Source organism: Corvus kubaryi, unplaced genomic scaffold, assembly GCF_017639235.1.
Source record: "Corvus kubaryi isolate FWS band 111438036 unplaced genomic scaffold, C.kubaryi_AGA036_p1.0 37385, whole genome shotgun sequence".
NCBI classification, from domain to species: domain Eukaryota; kingdom Metazoa; phylum Chordata; class Aves; order Passeriformes; family Corvidae; genus Corvus; species Corvus kubaryi.
In genome coordinates this window covers 19,111,364-19,131,189 of record NW_024581127.1, presented here as the reverse complement: position 1 = coordinate 19,131,189, position 19,826 = coordinate 19,111,364, and positions in this window count along the sequence as shown.

Sequence of the window (19,826 nt, the reverse complement as noted above, 5' to 3'; positions counted from 1 at the left end):
GAGGGTGAAATATGCTGAAATCAATTTTAAAAAACTCCTCTATTTCTTCAGGGCTAGTTTTTCTCTGTGCATATTACAATATAATAAATACCTCAAGAAAACATCCTTTATATTTTCCCCTCTTATCAGAATAATTCCCTCTGGCCCTCACAGAAAATGTATTTAGAGCTTGATCACATCTTCTATCCCTTTTATACTCTTTTAATTAGCAAAAGTAGGATTGTAGATGCCTTGGGAGTTGGATTCTGCTTATTCTCACTAATTTCTGAGCCATATTACTGCATCATCTACTGATTCTGGGGATACCCCATACCATGTGTTGCACAGTCCCTGGGTGGGGTGACAATCCTTTCCTCTTGGAAGCCACTCATTGTAGCAAGCCACACATCATCCCCATGACAAGTGAAACGGACTGAGGATACAGAACAGGACTATAGCACCCAAGCATGGTTTTTGCTCAGGCAAAAATTCATTAACATCTTTCCCTGATCCATCCACTGCCATCCTTTCTGTCACAGGGTTTTTCACATACATTTTTAACTGTCAGCCTGGATGCACATCAACAGGCCCTGATGACAATCTCTTCCTTTAGAATCAGACAAAGTAATCTTCCTCAAAGGGATTATCTGAAGAGCCTTTTTGCTTAAATGCCCATCTTAGGAGCTGCTTCAGAAGGGGTTCTCATGTACATATTTGGAGTTTGATGAAATAATCTCTGAACTAGTTAGCAGATAGATGTTTCTCCTTGCCATTTAAATTATATTTCCATCTCCTTATTTTTTCATTTTTTCATGCAGCATTTCAAGATAATCAGCATTATTTGTTTATTAATTTGACTTTATGCTGGTTTATACAGAATTCTCTAAGTCTTTTTTTTGTGTTGGTGAAATAATGATCAGGTGCAGATGTGGTCCATCTGTGAAATGGTCATTTATATCATGTACACAGAGAGGAAGAGAGGAAAAATAGTACTATTTGCCTTCTTTCTAGGAGGAGATAGAGAGAATAAACAAGAGGAAACTTTCTGCTGTAGCTGGGACTGGAAGCCGTGGATTTGGGCATGCGTCATCCTGAACATGTGATAGTCATGTTTTGACATTTTCTGATTTTGACAAAAAATGTCAAAACTCTGCTATTCTAAGTGATCCTGCACAGTGACAAAGAAAGACTGTATTTAAAACTGCATTGAAAATTCAGTTATTTCTAGTTGTCACAGAGAGTGGCTGTGCAGAGGGCTGAGCTCCCAAATAACTGTGTGCATTCAGAGAAACGCTTCTTTTCTGTGAAAACCCAAAACCAGAAATGTGCAGCAAAGGCAGCTAAGCATAAAAGTGTTTGCTAATGATATAAGGCCAAATGTTCCTGCTGTGGCCCTTTTCAGGAAGCACACAGACAAAATGGGTAGATCATTGTTCCCAGCAGGGTTGTATATGCATGTTTTGCACATTTATCCCAGAACATATATTGAAGTGGGCTTGGTGCTTTGCTCATCTGCAACTGCTGCATCAGTTTATGATGTGAAGAATCACAGTGGCACTCTAGCAGATGGGTCTAACTATGTCCATGCCAGAAAATCATCATGTGAAATAAGTTTGAATAAGCAAGTAGATAATTTGAAGGCCAATACAAGCCTGTTGGTATCCCCTGCTCAATTAGCTTTGAAAGTAAAAGCTGCTGGTAAGATGTGCTCTGTCTCAGGTACCTAATGAAATTCAACCAATTCCAGCACTTCCAAGGTTTTCTGTAGCACAGAAAGATCTTGTCAATACACCCCATAGCTAAACTTTTTTTTGACTTCAGTGGTGTTCAGTTAATTCAGTCACACAACATCTGTGTAACTTTGGCAATTTAGTAAACTTCTAGCAATTGCTGGATGTTGGTTTGTGTTTTGACTTGGCTCTTTATATCTACCTCTGGTTGCCAGAATATATGAACCTTGATGAAAAAAAGTGTTAAAAATTTACCTTAAGAGCGAGTTTAAGTACCAGCTGGGTTCTCTGAAGAATCTAAAACCATCTGAAGGCTGGCACTTAGAAATGAATAAACAACTTACCCAGCTACAGAAAATAATTTTTAGCTATGACAAATTTGTCTTCCTTTTTTTTTTACAAAAACACAAGTGTTATTTCACCATTTTCTATGATAAAAATGTTTCTCATCCCAAAAAAACCTTTAACTTAGCTGTAGATTTTGCCTGAAGAAACATATGCATATATATGTATAATTTCAGCTGATTATACTCAGATCTTGATTTCATTGCAGGGCGTTGGAATTAGACTTTCAAAAGTCCCTTCCAATTCAAACTATTATATGATTCTCTATAGCCTTCTTTAAAAAAAAAACGCAAAGATTTTTATCTGGAAATATCAAAAGGGCTGGAACTACCACCAATTCTCTTTTGCAATGACAGTAAATTTTGCATTTGGACACCATGTCATGAGTCTGAAGGTTTTCAGGAGAGAGGGAAAGAATATTCTTTTGGCATCGGTGTAAATGCATATAAACCATGTCTCATATCTGATTTTAATAGAAGAATTCCATTACCAATTTATTCTTTTAAGGCACCATTCCATTTATTTCCAGTGAATTACCTATTACTCACTTGAAGTCGTTACATTTTTCAGGGAAAATCTATTTATAAGTACTCATGAAGCAAACCAATTGAAAACATAATTAAAAAGAGGCCAGACTCTTAAATAAATCACAGATACTTTCTCCATAGATTAAACGCACGAAGCAGGCAATGCCTCTTATATAGCTTTTCCAAATAGTCCTGTGTTACCATATTACCCTGGACACTGACTACTGAAGCCATGTCATCCTCTGAGAAAAAGTAGTACTTCAGTTCTGCTTGGGGGCAAGAGGAGAGTCCCTCTCTACTGCAGCTGGTGCTGGCCCCTGGCCACTGTGGAGGTATCTGCAGTCCCCTGCCAGTCTCAGGCAGTGCCACTGGGGGCACTGGCCTGGTACTGGCTCACACAAGTCACTGCACAATTTTAGCATGCAATGTTAAAAGCCTCCCATCCTTGGTTTTCATCTGGTTGTCATCTGCTTAAAATACTTTTAGATGGCAGAGTTCCTTGAGGTGGACTGGGGATAAGAAAACTCCCCCAGCCTTGGAAGCAGGCTTGCCACGGTGGCACAGAGTTGGCACCAGATGGAACACTGGGGTTAGCACACCCCACAGGAGGAGCAGAGATTTAAGGAGATGATAGCTGGGAGTGACAGATTCCAGGAGATGAAGGGTGGGAAAGTCCTTCCCTGCAGATACAGTCCTGGGGTGGTACTGTGCAAGATCCTGCTCTCTTCACAGAAGCTGCCTGGACTGGGCAGCCCCAGCCTTCCCACTGCCATTCCAAGCTGGTTGGCCACAGTCCTGCCTAGGTCTGCCTGCCCACCTCTCAGCTTTGGCAGGGTAAGACTGGTATTTAGTATTTTCTAGAAGAAACATTAAAAATATATAGTATTTAGTAATAAATGTAAAATTTTAACTAATTAATGTGCTAACTGATTATTGAATTAATGTTAACTAATAAATTTCGTATTTTCAGCATTTATCTTTATTTGCTGCATTTCCCAGCATTTTCATTGCCTGTACACATTGTCTGAACACTCAAGTAAGTAACAAAAGCTATTTCAAACAGGGTTAGCTTTCTTAAACCAGTACCAAAGCCCATCATTAGCTTCCTCAACCCGCTGCTTTTCAGGGGTGCTGAGCCATAGCAGCACCCATTAACTTCAGGCCTAAATGTGGAGGTACTGTCCAACATGCTGTACATATCTCTCAAATGTCTGCTGAGAAAAGCTTTTCCATTAATGACATGGTGAGTAAGCTTACCAGCTACTTACTCCAGAGTTGGGCACTGAGTGCATGGACACCATATCTGCTGCTGGAACCAGCAGCCAGGTCCCTGCAGAACATTTGTGTGAAGTTTACATGGGGCACCGTGCAGGAGCTGAAGAGTGACATGGTCATAACATCACCTCACTCCCGTGTAAGTGAATTTCTAAACAATGTCCCTTCTGAGGCTTGCATGAGTATACTCAGAAAGGCAGAAATAATCCTAGCATGTGCTCAAAATAGCACTGTCATCTAGAAGGCCCTGTATCTCCAGTTGTATTATTTTGTGCTCCTTATAAACTTAGGCTAAACAATTCTCTTCCTCTCCAGTTAATTCAACATGAATTGTCTCAGGCCAGTGTTGAACAATATTGTGGCTTTCCTCCACCTCAGACTGTCCCTGCTCAGCACCACAGCTCCTCTGTACAGCTGCACGTGCTGCACTCTTTCCCCAGCACACAGCACAGGGTGCTCCTGGCAGAAGCTAAGGCACACAGTAAAATCAGGGTGGAGTTCACCAGGCACAACAGGGACAGTGGAGACCAGGTGAAGCCAGCTGAAACCCTACCAAAACACCAGTACTTCCTGATTGACTCTAAAATTGAGGAGGTACTTGCAGGCAGGGGGAAAAAGGCTTAGAGGCAGAACCTGAGCCTGTGTGTGCTCAGGATCCTCAAGCTGATAGAAGGAAGCCAGTCTCTGATGTCATTGGACAGAGATCTTAGGAACAGAGTCCATTTTCAGAATCCCTTTGGAAAAAAAATGTTGCAAGCTTTAAAGTAGGTTATTAGTTCTCAAATGTGTTTGAGAAATTGAAAAATGAGCAGGTAGACCAAATAATCTCTTCACTTTGTCAAAGCAACCTCTAATCTTCCTGTGATGCCTTGGGATTGCTTCACAGCACAGACAACGTCCCTAAAAAGCTTCAAATGCAAGTCACCCTGTGACCGATAGGAAGATCATTCTCTGCACTTTGCACTAGCAAGCTAGTCAGTGGAGCAATGTTCGGGCAAGGGGGTGGATTTGGGGATTAGAACTGTAGAAGTACCACTATTTTAACATCTCTTGCTCAGAATGGATGTCAACAGTGCATGTTCAGCTTTCCATTCTGAGCTCATTCAGAGCACCCACTAACTGAAAAATAAAATCTTCCACTGTCAAAAAATTGTCATTGCTGAATTAGAAGCTGGCAATAATAACATTAGCAGGTGCTTGGTTTGGGGATTTTTTTAAATGCCATTCTATCTTTTGTCTGATTAATTTGCTACCTGAAAAAAAGTCAACATTAATTTTTCTGGACTGGAAAAAACCCCACCCATTGCAATACCAAATGGTAGTAATGATATATCTTCTTCAATGGAACAACATTCTCTTACATGTCATAAGCATAAATGTCATTGTAAAGGCTTAATGAGGATGAGGACAAGCACATGAAAATCAAAACATTCTTGAATCATTGGTTATTTAACAAACTGTGCCTATATAGATTTAGGCATATAACTCAATGGCTGCAGTGAAATAACTCTGAATTTATATTAATACAGACATGTTAGAATTGGAATCTAAATTTTCTGTTAGTCATTTGTTTGGGATTTTCTATCCTGATTTGTCTTCATTATACTAACAAAATTACAACCAAAAATCCACACATCAGTAGCACTGCATAAAGATTACAAAAGCCAATTTACTGCATCTAAATTGGTAGTGGCATTGGAATGATAAAATAACATTAAAATATGCATTCACATTTAGTTCTTCCTTTTTAGAGGAGTAGAAAAGCAACACAGGATGATCTTTTGTGAAATGTGCTAGTGATATCAGATACAGGCCTAAAATCAAATGCAGAGAGAAATGAGGAAAACATGAGGGTTTGAGTAAGGGTGAGAAGAACATTCCCGTCTAGATCATATTGGTCCCTTCAGCAGTCACATGAATTGCTTCCTTCTCCCCTTTTTCCCATTCTCCCCTTCTCCCATCATCTCATGTCTGCCCAGCTGAGGTGTCTCCAGCTAACACAATCCCAGACTTTGCCCTGGGTGAACTTCTGTGCCATCAGTTAAGCCCCAGTGAGGTTTTCAAAGCCACAGATTTTGGATCACCACTGCCAAAGATCCACTGGCTTCTTTCTTTTCCTGGAAGCACACAGGGCTTCTCCTAGCCATGCAGATCCAGGGAAGGACATTTCTCTGCATCATGTAAAGGTGCTCTTTGCTATCTAATGCGTCTTCTCCAACAGGGGTTTTTCCCAGTCTTTTACAACACTGATAATGTTAAGGAGACCTTCACATCTGGCTTCTGCCTGACCTCAACATCATGTCCTGTCCTAGAGGGTTGTGCCTTGTTTTGGGTGAAAATGTATTATTTTTTCACTTGGGGTTTATCATCTATTAGAAGATGGTAACAGTTAAGATGGATATTCTGCAGGAAATGTTTTCTTGCCTGAGCATAAGAGGCCAGCATGACATTTTGTGAGACAACTTTCACTGCTTTTTCACATTTATTGAAAAATCACCTTGCTCCATCAAATAAGGTAGTGTTTACTTATTCCCATTTAAAAATTCCATGCTGTAGGATATCCAGGGAGTACTCCAAATGCCCTTGACAAGAATTTAAAAGCACAATAAAAAAAATTCATCCAAAAAACCGAGCAGCAGCAGAACTTTTCATACCTGTTCAAACTTTCAGCTAAATTAATTCCTCTGTCTTAAGCATGCTTTGATCTTTCACTGCATCAGTCCACTAAGCTGCCCAATTATTTCTGAGCATGTTTTGTTTTCTCCCTATCTTATAAGATAATAATTTAGAATTCTTCAAGGAAAAAGAAAGATCTTTGCTCCACGAGCGGAATATGAGGCTGTTCAGGCACTCAGTCACAATGGAAGGGGATGCTATCAAGGCCCCAGGCATGTCTTGCATCACTGCTTAAATTCATCTTTTGGTTTTGCAGCCTCCAAACTTCCTCCAGCTCTTCAGATGATAATCATTTTGACACATGATTATAAGAACTTGGTTTTACCTTGAGCAAAAGGGATTTCCATTTTAAATGTGATCTTTTCTCTACTTAAATCTGTTTTCTAAACTGGCATTGGAATTGTTTATCAAATCAAGGTAGGCTCTCTGGGTGGGATTCGGTTGCCATACATGGATGTCTAGTGCCATTTTAGATGCTTTGGGGTGTTACACCTGGCTGTTGTTCTAAAGCTTTGGGTTTTGCTGTCATAACTGCTATTTGGTATCTAAACCAACACTAGAAGTCTGTATTTAGATACCTGAATGATTCATTCTGTTCTGTCCTTTAACATCATCTTCAGAGATATTTGAACATCACTGTGAAGCTATTTTAACCCTGTGTCTCTGTATAGCTCTTCTCTTTCTTCTCTGTGCAGTATTGGTCCACTTTATTTTCAGTATGCCTCTCTGTGAAGGGTGAAAACCTGGTTAGAGTTCTCACTGGAACTCAAACTGGAGAATGGTTATGATTTACCTCCCTTATAAAATATATTTCTTAACAGTATCAAAACACCGGTGGCCCTTCATTAAATAAATGACATATTATTAAACATCATAGAATTTATACAAAATAACTTTTTAACTAAGAGGCTTGAAAGAATCATCTTTTACCATCTACCGAAGTATATGATGAATATTCCTGTAAGTTTCTACTGAAATTTATTTTCTGAAACCTCAATTATTCCTCCAAATTCTTACATCTCATGCTTCAAGAGAAGCATCATCCAAAATGAAGAAATCAAGTACAGTGGCGTAATTTTCTATTGCAGTTTTTTAGAGGTTGCAATTTTAGAAATAAATTCCTACAATTTATAAAGACTGAGCACAACAGCAACATGTCATCAAACAATATTCAGATAACCTCATGGCCTCAAGATCAGCTTTATTTAACAGCATTTTTCCACAACAGCAATTTATTCTTAATTTATTCTTAAATGAAGAATGGACAGACATTACACGGAGTGGCAGAAGAGAACGATGTAACTACTTTCATACCTCTAGTTTCTAGTTATGAAGAATTATTTGCAAACTTAAATTCAACATCTGAAAGTAAGGCTATTTTCTCCAGTAATTGGTGTTAGAATGGACCCTGCAGACAGAAGTTAAATCAAGCTGCTCTTTCGCTGTGGCCGAAGATACAAATAGAGTGTATTGGAATGAGCAGGCATTTGGCATTACCTCCAGACTCACAGAAAATGGAGTGTTTGCATTTCCAGAAATGCATAAATCATCCTTGCAATACCTGCACAGAAGTGAATGCAGGTTTAAATGTACACCAACATTTATGATGTAACATAATCTATAACAAACTACTTTCATAATTCAGGCTTTCTGAGAATAATTTTAAGCATTTTCTTACATATTCTTGCCCAACATAATCTGCAAGATGCTTGCATTTTTTCAATATATCTAGATCAAATCACAATTTTGTCCATACATATTGAAAATTTCAGATCAAGCTTCAGTATGGTCTGGGTAGTAAGTAAGTTTTACGTGGTGCTGGCCCATCAATATATATTCACAATTCAAAGTGGTAAATTCAAATTTTGGTTATGGGAAAAAAAATGAAAAGCTAAAATTGTAAGCACAAAAAATATTGTTAAACAGAAATGCGATTTAGTAGAAGAAAATACATTTTCTAGGCTCATATCCAAAAGGCACTATAAACACATAAGTAGAGTGAAACTATACAAATGCTGGCAACTATACATATGTTTTAACACCTTGTCTAATTGGCAACCTCCACTGTTTAATGCTCACATCTTTAAAATTGCATCTCTGCACCTGCATACAAAATCTATTCACTCATTTTTGTTGCAATAGCAAATAATGCAAATTTATAGTCACATGTGACTTTGTGAGAGTATTGATCACATCCTTATTAGCTGCATCTATGCTCTGCAGAATAAGGATCAATTATGAATGATGAATAAATATATATAGAGAGAGAGCAAAGCAGTCAGGTAATTTCCCTCTTTCACCTACCCACCCGTCTTTCAGAGTGGGATGTGGATGATGAGGTGGATGAAGAACACCAACCCTACACTTGCCCAGAGGAATTCACAGACTCAACAGCTGAACAACAAGCAGTGAGTAGGACACAAGTCCTTGGTCAATAAAATATATTCACTACTGCAAAGTAGTGAAACTGCTATTCCTTATGCATAATTCTAGATTCTAGAGGAACTGCCATAAACCCATGTCACCAACTGAATCATAGAATCATAGAATGAATCACAGAATGTTAAAGGGTTAGAATGGGCCTTAAAGATCATCTAGCCCCAACACTCCCTGCCATAAACAGGGACACCTCCCACTAGAACAGGTTGCTCAAGGCCTTATCCAACCTGGCTTTGAACAGTGACAGGATTGGGGCATCCACAATATCTCTGGGCAACCTGTTCCAGTGACCAACCACCCCCAAAGTAAAATATTTCTTCCTAATATGTAACCTAGATTTCCCCTCTTTCAATCTGTACCCATTACTCCTTGTCCTGTCACTACAGTTCCTAACATAGAGTCCCTCTCCAGCTCCCCTGTAGGCCCCTTCAGATACCGGAAGGTGCTGTGAGGTCCCCACACAACCTTTTCTTCTCCAGGCTGAAAAGACCCAACTTTCTCAGCCTGTCTTCATAGGAGAGGTGCTCCAGTGTTCTAATCAGCTTTGTGGCCCTCCTATGGACTTGCTCCAAGAGTTCCATGTCCTTCTTATGTTGGCGACATCAGAACTGTATGCAGTACTCCAGGTGGGGTTTCACAAGAAGACCTGGTGTCTTACTCAAAGCAATTCCTCAGATATTGGCTCAAAATAGATTAAGTTCAGCAAAACATCTGTAATGGTGGCTCATAAAGGTGAAAACATTTCCTTTTCTCTGTTGTAAAGTCAAATTCAATGTATGAGGGAAACATGGAAGAAGCAGAGAGGAGAGCAATAGGGAAAACCGGTGAGCCATGAGGAAGAGAAGACAAGCTGTGAGAGATACTGAAGCCACCTCACTCCAGATCAGGCACAGGGTTTGGGAAGCTTTACTGACAAGGAGGAAGGCAGCATTTTTAAAATGAGATTTTTACCATAATCCTCCAAAAATTAATTATAACTACCCAATCATGGTGGGATTGATCTAAACACATCTGTCTACAGTGCGAATGACACTGTGCGACAGAGCAACGTGAGCAGCAGTCACAATCAATTAGGTGCACTATTCACCTAATTCTAATGTAAGGTCCTACATTTGGTCAGATGAATCTCATTTTTAACTCTGTTGACTGTGCTGAGTTGATCTTCCCAGTTACAACCATCATCAAGACAGCTGGCTCTAAAGTAGAAGTCTGTGTTGCCCAGCTCCACACTTAGTTGGATGAATGCCAAACCTGACTCCATTGAAACCAGATTATTTTTGATGTGGAGTAGTAGAACAAGTCAGGGAAAAATCCACAGTTAAAAATACAGTCAGAAAATTTCAGCAGGAAACAGAAGACAGTCTTAGCTATGTGCACAGAATGAAGATGCCCAAGGAGATAGGAACATCTGGAGGCCACAGAACATCTTGCACTAATCTATAGACTACATTTCATGGGTTTTAACTTGCTAAATAGACACGATGTCATTTTCAAACTTGAATAATATTGGAAATAAAGTTAGATTTTTCTCCTAAACACTCATTGCCTTGGTACTTTAAGTATCTTTCCTAAATTTAGACTGCCATAGATGCTTGTGCTTATTAATTTAAAGAATCATGTTAGTGCAGAGTAAAGAAATATCTTCACGATAACATAAATATCAGTCATAGTCTTTTCTCCTCCTGCCCCAACTCCTGGCCAATTTGGGGAATGATTCACTTTAAGTCGAGATGTTGCCTCATGCTGAAATCTTACCATCCTTTACTCATATTGAATCTGTTAACTCCTGCTCCCAATGGGAGACATATGTTCCCTCCGCCTTTGGGTTCACACTTGCAGAGTTACTGGCTGCTTGTTTCTCCTCTAACATAAAAAAAATTTATCATTTCAGTTTAACTGTGAGTTGTAATGTTATTCCAAGATCTCAACATCATTAAAACATTAATAAAATTATTACAGAAAATTGTACAGAAGAAAAAGGACAAGACAGATTTGTAGCAAGGCACAAAACCACTGAATTTTATTCCATGATATAAAAACACCCTCTTCGAATGGAACTCATTAAATAAGTTTCAGCAGACAAGAAGGATATGTGGATATATATGGATACAGAAGGCTATATCTGTTCTGAGACAAATTGAATAAAATCTTTCATGGTCACAAGTACCCTTTGATTTCTCCTATCATCCAAAAATAGGGATTTAAATGCCACTGGTTTAAAAATATCACCAGAAAATCAGATGAAGAAGCAGATCAGTTGTTAAAAAGTGACAATATTTCTCAAAGATTGCAAAGCAATGCGATTTAAATAGTCTTCACACACTTTGTATTTCAAAACTTCAGAAGACAGGCAGAAAACTCAGTTTCCAGTTTCACCATGTTTTATTACCTTTTGATGCTCAGGGTGCAAAAAAGGGTGATTGCAATGTAAATGGACAGATAGCTAAACTCTATTATGTGCCCCAAAACAGAGTGATACTTCTCTCCCTCTTTCCTCCTCTAATGTTATCATTATTATTTTATTAGGTGGAAAGAATCCCTCATTCAGAATACACAAAATTGTATCTTCATCTACTGTCATTATCCTTTCTTTCTATATTTTCTTAAAGAAAATAGAATTGTTCTAAATTAATAAAATTAATCAATTAATAAAACTAACCATAAATGTTTAAAATATTTTTTCTTAGTCTGATTTCATTTTTATAAACCCATGTTAGATGTTCTTTATTAATCCTTTGGAAGTATAATCATTGGTATTTTTTTCCCTGCAGGATTATGTCTTTGAACATGAAGAAACTGTTAGTCCCTCTGTTAATTTTTCATTTTCCACATTAATTAAAAACTTGTCCAGATGGCACTGCACAAATATCTTTCATGCAGATTTCTGGCTTTGAAATGCAGCTACCCACCTCAAAATACATCATTTCCGTCTGCTTGGGAAAATAGCTCTCCATGGTTCATTTTATGTATAATATCGTGTGGGGGAGGGTGTGTCACTTGGAGTAAAAGGAGTGGAAATTCATTTCCAAATCTCCCACTTTCCATGAAAAACTCCACGTAGCTGTTTGTGAGTGCCTATGTGTATATACATGCACGGATGCCTCAGAAGTAAGATTAACCAAAGAACTCCTACCTACTACCTCAATATAATGTGTACATATAATCCTCAGCCAGGTGGTAATAAGAACAGAAACCAGTAGCATCAATGTATTTGACATCTCTTGAGGCAAATGATTAAACCAAGTTTAATCCCCACCCAAGAAGTGCCAGAAAACCACATGTTCTTGTTAGGTCTGACTTACTCACTCATGAGGACTCTGAGAAAATGTATAAACGAATAAATCTTTATTCAGGGAAAGACAAAACAGTAATACATTTAGCACACAGTAAGAACAAATTCTTCTTCCTTGCTCATCCACCTCCAGATGCCCGTTGCCCAGGACAAGCTATCTGTCTGCAGAGATCTCTCTGCACCTACAAACTGCCTGCTCAGCCTGATCAGGCACTGCCCTATCCCCCACCAACCCTAGGGACTCACCCAGGGGTGCTTGGATCACTGCAGTCCTTTTTTGGGCTCCTCCACACAACACTCCTGTTCTGATTGCATTCAAGGAGGCCTCACACCAAGGCATTTCTCACCACACAGACAGCTACATGTCCCTGTCTCACACTGAAATAAATCCCATTGCAATGGAAAGAGCATTCAGGAATGTGTAATGGAGACCTGTTTGCTCAGGAACCAGGTCTTTGCCACAAGTTAAAAATGATCTTCCTCTTTTCAAGAGCCAACCTTCCTGCAAAACCCAACCTGTCTGTGCTGGGTCCCCAGACACTGACAGAGGAAGACTTGGTAATTAGCCCATGTGAACTAAGGCCTCTATGGTCTTGCTTTCTGCTTTTCACCAACAGTGGGATAGAGACATCTTGGCTTTCCTGACTGGACAGATAGACGTGTATGTATTTATTACAAAAAATATTGATTTCCCATAAATAATGTATTAGGAGCTCTTTAACTGCTCAAGTAAGCGACTGCCTTTTTTCATACTGTGCCCACAGTCCTGCCTGCATGTCTCAGATTTTACTATCATTGCAGTTCTGTTGTGTGCATAACATAGTAACCAGATAAAAATTACTCTGATGTGTCAAGAACAAAAAAGTGTAAAGCATTTTCTTTAGCAGCATGTGACTCTCTAAGACTTCTGTTTGTGAAGGAGCCAACACAGTGTGCAGTCACCATTTGAATATACGGCTTCAAAACACACTGCAATTAAAAGCTTTCAGAGAGCTGGTTTAATATAGAGCATGACATCATATTTCCTTCCGTGCCTCCTAACTGAAATAAAACCAAAACCATCAGGTCAGGTTTTATTTTCCACTATCGATTCCAGATACCTATGTAAGCTCAGCCTTAGGAAGAGATGTTCCTCCATCTTCCAAGGCTATCAAAGGAGGACAGCAAGTGGAACATCCTTAGGAGTATGAACAGTGGCTACATAGACAAGAAAAAGAATATTAAAAGCCTTAACCATACCTGATGAATTGAATGTTTATTGCTCTGTGGGTGTTTGGTCTGCAATGCCTACCACTGATATCAATAGAGGTCTTGTTTAAAAACCTCAAGTTGCATTCTCAAAATTCAGGGGACAGGCTGGACCTTAAAGGTTTGACTGTTTAAAAAGATCAAATATTTTTCCTTCCAGTTTCAGTCTGATTGCACTCCCCTGGAAAGTAAACAGGATCAAATCACTGGATGTCAGAGAGGAGAATGCATAGATGGATGGTCTAGCTCATTCACGTGGCCCTGTAGAAGGATTGATTCTTGCAGTTTATTTTGTAGCACTTCGTTCACTGTTTTTCAATATTGTAGAAGAAATGTTGCCCTTTGGAAGAGTCTGGCAGATCTGTCAGGGCCTGTATTACTGTGATTAGTCTCACTTTTCCCATTTTGTTTATCTACCCCCGGTTTTAGCATGCTGTATTCCGCCAGGGTTTTTTACAACTCCTTGCAGACACTGTTCCAGAAGGAACCTTAATATTATTAGGAGATGAGAAAGGACAGTGAGAAATCCTGGCCTGTTTAAAGCTGATTGCAAAAATGCTACAGTGGTTGTAATGGGCCAGGACTAGATACATGGGCAAGGCTTTCCTCCACACATAAATTCAGCATGATAGTCATTTTAAGGGACTGTGGAAGACAGGAAGAGAAGAGGGAGGAGAGCTCTGCCTTGAACTCTTTTGAATATGGGTTGCTATGGCTGCCAATTTAGATACGAATGCCGCCACCAGCAATGTGCAGGGACCCTAGCACTGCTTCAAAACCCCACCGATACACCCTCCTGGCATATCTCTGATGCTATGATTGATGAGCTTAAAACAGTTCTATGTCTCTCTTCCCTCATGCCAATGGTTCTCCCCTTAGGTATGAAGAAAAGAGCTGAGTTCCCTCCTAAGCCAGTGCTTGCCCATTGCTGTTGGCTAAAACAGGTGGAATAAGGAACAAGGCTCAAGGCCCAATCTTTCCATCTTAATTTTGGTGCCTTGATTTTGGTTCTGTGTTTCCTGGATTGTAACAAATTACACAAATTTCCCATGTTTCAGCTTCTTTGCCTTTAAAATGGGAATACTGATTTCATCTTTTTAATGTACTTTATAGTATGTGGACATAAAGCACTACCAAGAGAAGAAGGTTTTACTATATTTTTATGTTTAGTCTTTTTAATACAGGCAAATTCCATAAATTATCAGCATTAACTCTCTAATGTGAACACATCTTTGATGTTTCTGTTGAAGAAACTCTTTAACACATGCTGATAATATAGAAACCCTGTGTGCTATTCCTCATAATTTCTATAAAACCTCATTCTGTCACCAGCAATATATATATTACTGAAGGCTGCGTGTCCTTGCCTTGTCAGAAACTGCAGCCTTCACTTTCTTCTTTCACCCATAGTTTTATGTGTACTGCAACAGAGTAATTTTTGTTATCAGATTCAGTATAAACCACCTCCCCCCAGCTTTATGGGTCAAGCTATTATTTCCTCATATTATGCTGCAGTCCCCTTTTATTTCTGCACTATTCTCTGTCCTTTAAATACCTTGCTTAAAATCTCCTTGGTGATTGCTTTATTTCTCTCCTAAGCGGCCTCTGATTTTCAGCTGGGCTTCCCTCCAGGGTAGTCTATTATCTCACTTTCCCTTTAAATTCCTTCATTCCACAATTAGCATTTTTAGGTCTGTCTGCGCTGAATAACTGGTGGACTACATCTCTCAGATCTAATGTGTGATTACTGGAGGTGATTCTGTCTTTCCATGCAAGTGTGCAGGATAGTGAAGAGAATAACCATCCAGGAAAACACCAGAAAAAGGTGACAGGAGTCAGTCATGTGCATGACACCTGGCACTCAGCAGCCACAGAGGGTTCAGGGCTGTAGTCTTCAATCTGTGGGGTGACCCAGGGAGAAACATGTCCTTTATGTCTCAGGTATGACCATAATGGCAACTTCGGCTCTCACAGCATGGTGACAGCACAGTGCTGGTATTTCCCCACCAGTGGGCAGACACCCGTGGGGACATGTGGCCATCCCAGGCCCACAGCAAGGAGGAGCTGTCTGGGCTCTGTCAAGGCTCCTTCAGATCACAGGCTCAGTGCTCAGCATTCCAGAGGCACACAGGGAGGCAGAAGGTGTCTCCTCCACCCCAGTGTCCAAAGCTTAGGCACTTACAGTGGTGTCCAGGTACCTGGCACTCAGCAGTCAGTCTGGTCTGGGCATAGCAGGGCCAGCTCGTCCATGTCCCACTGTGCCACCTGAGCCCAGACTGCTGAGAAGGAGCTGTGAGAAAGTCAGCAGAACACTAGAACAATCAAGGTCCAGTCAAGGATAGGCCTGTTGACACAGGGGTGCTCAGTTGCTCGGAGATTCAAAAGGGAAAATGGCTGAGTATGAGCTCCTGACAGGGGAAAGCAGGGAGGTTGGTCAGGATCAGCACGAAAACATGTGGTAGTGGGGTTGGTCAGGTCACCAGCTTGAGTCACTGGTGTGGGCACAGCAGGTGGGAAACAGCAGCCCAGGGACACCCAGGGCTGGCCCTTTCCCTCCTGGTGAGTAAAGCCTCATAAAGGCTCCACAGGTGCTGTGCCACAGAGCAGACCTCAGCCTGACAGCTCATTGATTCCTACCTGTCCTTCATTAGCTCCTGAGCTGGGCTACAACTACTGTGTCTTCCAAGTGGTCAGCAGGCCCCTTGCTCCTCCAGATGACCCTCTACTCTAAGACCGAGATTGTTCATCCTCATCCTCAGTTCATCCTCAGGAGCTCTGTTTACCCAAACCATGATTTCACATGTTCAGACATGGGAAGCAGAGGGCTTTATCAAGGATTTAATCTACTCGTGGCAATTCTGGAACATCATATCACACATCTATGGTTTCTTGTATCTCCATAAAATTATTTACTTACTATGTCTTTTATTAATGCACAATGGATGTGCATTAGTGAATCAACTACAGCAGAATTACATTGCTTTCCTGTCTGCTTTTGCTTTATAAATCAATAAATCTGTGACAGTAATGTGTTTTAAATACACAGAAATGCTGGATTTTTATTCTTATAGTGAGTTGTCCAAATATTTGCTCACTAGCCTCAGAATACTTATATTCTCTAAGCCAAAAAAGAATTGTATCACTTTTTTCTTATGCACTTTATATATGAACTTAGCTTTACCTCTTCATTCCCCTCTATTACCTTTGCTATTTTTCACAGACCAGTACACAGGTCCATATATTTATCTAATAGGTTTTAAAATTTTCTGCAGCCCCATATTATTGGGTCCCTAGCCAATTTACTTTATTCAATACTATGATCTATTCAAGTGGAAATGGGAAGTTTATGCAATATTCTCTCTAGACTTCTCTGAATGTGTTATTCTCTAAGCCACGATGGCTGGGGATCACCTTTAGTTTAGAAGCTGTTCAGTCTTGCAACACTTGCACAAGGAGCACTGGAAACCCAAGGTCCTGTGACTGTGCAAGGCAAAGAATTGAAGATTCTGGGAACACGAGATCACTGAAGGACTCTGTATACATGTTATCAGACAGAGAGGGGAAAAAAAGAATTAAAATGTTTGGGGGAATGCTTCACTGAGGATCCCATGTAGCACTGGAAAATTCCCTGAACTGGTGATGGCAAGTAGAATATTTCAAAACCCACCCTCTACCACACCACGATGGGATGCACCATTGAGAAAACTTGTTCCAGTTTTGCCTGGTTCCTCTGAAGCCTTCAGGTCTGGTCAGGTCCTCAGTGAGGCTTCAAATAGAAAGTGTGAAACTTTTAGCTCCTCATAAGCCTCCTTCCAGTTTTATACTGAGCATAGCTTACTGAGAACAGAAAAAACATATACATCTATTTCACATACTCATTTATAGTTGGGTCAACCTAAAGAGAGCTTACAAGCTGGTCCAGAGCATGGTTTAAATCTAATTGCATGTATCTCAACTGAGACACCTTTATCAGCCTACTGTCAGATTCCATATTATCACTGTGTTGCTACCATAGCCCTGCTCAATATCTGAAAGGACTGTATGATGTGGTAGGCTGCAGCAGAGAGAACAAGGCTCATCAACACTGACGGTCTACTCCAGTCTTTTATTCCTGTCCCACTGTGTGTCCATCACTCTGGTTTTTAGTTCTACATAGCCACTTTTTTTCTGTGACAAATATTCTTGCTCCCTGCCCTTACTTGATTAATCTTTTCACCAGCTGTACTTCTGTTTGCAGAGTATGCGTTGCTATGCATTCATTTCACCACCTCCACACCTCAGAGCATTGGCAACAATCACTTCCATTCTTTAAAAGAAAATGCTGTTAACTCACTGCATCCAAAGTAAGAAAATGAAATGTCAGTATTATGAATTGTGACTATACAATGATTTTGGGCCAAGAGTCTGTGAACTGTACTAGGCAAAGGAGAGGCAGCACCACATGGGAAGGCACAGAAGAATAGACAACACTTGGCTTGACAGAGTTGTGGTTCCCTCTGTTTGCTCCATAGTTTGTGGGACTGCAATTACCAGCAACAAATTAATATACTTGCCCAACACGCGCTGGCACAAAATGGGGAGAAGAGTGGGCGGCAGAGCAGCAAGACATTTGTGTGGTTAAATAACAAGTAACTAAGGCTCTAGTAAGTGCTCAAGAGAACATGCTGTAGATTCTGGGTTTTGAAAGAATGACAACACGGCCATTTGTTATGTGTAGACAATTTCCTGCCTTTGTATCAGCTTTCAGAAGGACAGTGCCCACCCAAGGCCCTGCTAGGCTGTACCAAGGCCCCGGAAAGGTGTTCACAATCTTCCAGGCTGCATTGCCAGGGTTGAGCACCATATTTTTTCCTGTCAGTCATTTAATTAAGACTTGTCTATTGGATGTGGCAGGTGCAGCTTGCAGTGTCACTGCCCAACATCTGTATGTTCCTATTCTGATAATTCCCAGAAATGGAAATGTACAATAGCCTTAAGGAGAGTTTCTTTCTGTCTTTACTTTTACTTGAAACTAGTTGAACAATTTACAGATAGGGTTTTTTGTTCCTTTGATTAGGTGTTATTTGCTCCTTTATATTTATGTCAAAGAGGGCACTGTTATAAAAAGCTCCAAGGACAGCCGGCACGATTTTCCCAACTCTGTAAGTTTCTCCCTACAGTTTTTCTTCAAAGAGTGAATAATACACTATTCAATGCATTGAAAATGCACTTTGCTAAAGGAAACACTGCTTGGAGCAGCTTTGAAATGGTATCCAAAGCAGCCCGGAGCACTGAGCGATCTGTGAGATGGGCACTGTGAGTGCCCTACTATTGCCATGTCCTGGCAAGTAATTTTGACATTCATGGGAGTTATTCCCACAAAGATTTGAATCTCCTGTGCTGGGTGTTTTGGGTCTCAGCAGGATACATCTTCAAAATTGATTTGATTGCCTAATACATCGCTTCCGAATTGGCAAGGAGTCCTTACACAGAATCACTTTGTTCTCTGATGTTAGGACTCCTTCAGACAGTGTGTGCTTGTCTCTTCTGGTTCCTCCCCAGCTTGCTTTCCATCTCAAGCCTCTGCTTCCCGGCCCAACAGCCATGCAGGCAGGTGCTGCTCACTTCCAATTCCTGCGTGCATCCTCATTTCAGCTCCATGACAAAGGTCCCTCTGCCCATGCTTTTTGTTTCCTCAGAGCCTGGTCTTTCCACAACAGCACAGTATTCAGCTCTGATTAACCTTCAGTTCAGACTACTCCATGCTTTATTTCCATATTCTAGTTTATCACTGGCACTGGCAAAGTAAAGGCATTGGCAAGAAAACTCAGTAAAGGTTCGTACTGAAAATGAAATGGTCATTCATTTATTATGTATTTTTTGGCAACAGTCTTTTTTTCTAATAGTCATTTGTGCCGGCCAGAGGAAGTGCTCGGACAGGCTGCCAACACGGGTGAGCTCCCAAGATGTTCCAGTAAGTCTTGTGCAGCGAGTACATCCTTTGACGTCTCAGCTCCAGGAGTTCTGGGATCATTTAAGAATCTGATTTTATCATTCATCATTTGAGACTCTGATTTTATCTTTCCCTGGAGTAAGTCGTGAGCTCCCATGACTATGGAAAACAACTCTGGGTGATAACTGAGCTAGACCACGCATAGGGCTGCACGGAAGCTCCTCTCCGAACCCGTACCAGGACCTGGGGACTCGGAGGGGACTGTCCGGTGGCTGGAGCCCCGGCAGCGCGACCCGCAGGCAGCGGCCGAGCCCCCGGGGGCGGCGGGGCGGGCGCGGCTCCGGGCGCTGCCGCAGCAGCGCAGCCGCCGCCGGCCGCGGACT